Genomic DNA, 2,425 nt, shown 5'->3' with positions numbered 1-2,425 from the left:
AAGTAAACAATATACAGTTGGATAACATTGACTACAAAGTTACTGTTTTTCCTGGTTTCTGCTGAACCAGTAACTCAAATACTGAAAAGACTGAGCCTACATGTCAGGAATGAACTGGGGTAAAGAAAAAACATGCAGGTGAAGAATTTGGATTATACAAGCCTGTCCACCCTTTTACTCCAGCAGGTGCTAAACTGCCAACATCTCTAACCATCTGATTATGATTAGCTTCCATGAAGGAAGTTGTAGACAGTCCATGAATCGTGACCTTTTAGTCAATACAGCACAGAGAATTTCAACTTCTTAAAAAGGAATGGTTCACTAGAAGGAACCTTTACATGTCCATTTAACTAAAGTATTGCTTACCTAAGTAAAACACACAAGGACTTGTCTAGTTTTGTCATTTGGGTGGGGAGGTTGTTGGTAGTGATAAAATTTTCCTTTCAGGGATCTTGCAAATATACTTGCGTTTATATGGCTGTAGAGAAGGATATGGATTCTGATATGGCTGCTTTTAAATTGTCCAATTTAAATTGTTTACATTATATTTAAATTGTCCAATTAATTACAAAATTTGAAGGTTAAGGCCTCAGGAAAAACTTCAGTTTAAGTGATTTATTTCTTAAAATGCTGAAAATGATAGCATCCCAGAAACATGGGCTTATGCATGGTTATAAAATGCTGTTTTTGTTTTGGTGAATGTTAAAAACAAAAACCACTTACGTATTTTAAGTATACACACAAAAAAAACCCCAAATAAACAAAAAACCCAGAATGGTCCTTAGGCATATAGGAGTTAAACACAAATTCTGACTGAGTAAAGACTATGAAGATTTCCTCCAACATTTAGAAAAGGTTCTCTAATGCAGGGGGATAATATATCATGGTCTCAAATATTCTTTTCCGATAAAGGAAGCAACTACAGAAAGCTTTTATTTGTTTAAAGTAACCAGTGCTATAGATGCAAAAACCCCAACAACTCCCCCAATACTACTTCAAAACAAACATATCAAACTTGATTTTCATTAGAATGTTATTTCTTCACACTAATAAATCAAAAAACAAAGACCCAGATTTTATATATATATATAAATATATATAAAAAGCAATGCAAACAATTATTGAGCTTCATCTTCTGGACAAGAATGCCAAGTTAGTCTCTCTTCATAAAAAGCAATTACAATTTGAGGACACTTCATGTTTGCCTCTTTTGCCAGCACCAAGTCTGCCTCATCTGAATCTTTCCATTTCATGAGAAACATTAACTCTCCACTGCTGTCTGTGGCACCAATTATTCGTTCAGGATCAAGACCTCTGGCAAAGCCTCTTGGTTTATCAGCAGCATCTCTTTTCTTCTTTGATTTGCTATCATCAGATTCACTGTCAGATAAAGATTTTCTTTTTGTACCATCTTTTTCTTTACCAGCTTTTTGAGAGTTAAGAAATGCTTCAATTAACTCTGGACAATCTAGATTTTCTTCAGGCTCCCAAGTATTGTCAGCATCTGTAAAACCCTTCCACTTCAGGAAATACTCCAACTTCCCATTCACTACACGTCGGTCCAGTACTTTTTCCACCACAAATTCTTCAGGCTCTGCCTCTTCTACTTTTTTACTCTTTCCATTCTGTTTCTTTCCCATTTTTTGCAATGTAGTTTTATTGGAGGCCATTTTTTATTGCAGACTTGAAGAGCTATTATTCACCGCCTCCGAGCTGCTCCGGGTCCCGGGTCTGCGGCGTCTCCGGCCCTGCGCGCCTCAAGCTCCAGCCACATCCCAGGGGGAGGGGGCTGGGGAGCTGCGCGCTGGGCAGCCGCTGGAAGTGGGGGCGATGAGGTGTTTTCTGATGGGTGAGTCAAGAAACAGCTATATGCTGTTTTGAAATCCAGGCCTCTGAGGAGAGATGCCTGGAAACCAAGCAATGGATCTGATTAGTGCCTAGGGGCCTGTTCTTTCCTTTTTACCTCTGGGGACATCTGTCTATGGGTCTGAGTGCAGGTAGGTGCTCAGTTGGGCTCAGATTGCCCCTGTTTTTCCTGGGAAGCCACCACTATTGAGATGGATCAGGGACTTTGGAGGTTTATCCTATTAGAAGGGTTGTGGCCATTGGAATGGGCACACACAATTCCCTTGGAGAGGGCAAGTACAGTCCTCAAGTTTGGCTCCAGGGGCCTGAGCCTGTAGGTTGTGTAGGCCAGGGCTGTTTGGACAGTTGTCTGAAAACACAAACTCGGCTTATGTTTCGGGTCATAGGTATGGCAGGACTGATCTACAGACCATGAGGAGAACTCTTCAGGATTTGAAAGAAGGGCGAGTGTGAGGCTCCTGCTCAAGTTTTTGGCTCTGGATATCGTGTCACTCATGGTCGTGGAATTTCTGGGTGACTTCATGGGAAATGGACAAGTCTTACTCTCTGGTGGTTTGGC

At 40.6% G+C, this 2,425-nt stretch overlaps 1 pseudogene across 1 annotated transcript; it reads right to left on the bottom strand.

The window, feature by feature from the left end:
• Positions 1–1,139: 1,139 nt before the first annotated feature.
• Positions 1,140–1,824, bottom strand: LOC309857024 (chromobox protein homolog 3 pseudogene; annotated as a pseudogene). The gene has a single exon. The product of its transcript is annotated as a chromobox protein homolog 3 pseudogene (transcript).
• Positions 1,825–2,425: the final 601 nt, after the last annotated feature.

This window comes from Mustela nivalis (genome assembly GCF_964662115.1).
Source record: "Mustela nivalis genome assembly, contig: HAP1_SCAFFOLD_226, whole genome shotgun sequence".
Taxonomy (NCBI): domain Eukaryota; kingdom Metazoa; phylum Chordata; class Mammalia; order Carnivora; family Mustelidae; genus Mustela; species Mustela nivalis.
The sequence above is the reverse complement of the archived record's forward strand: the minus strand, read 5'-3'. Positions and strand labels throughout refer to the sequence as shown.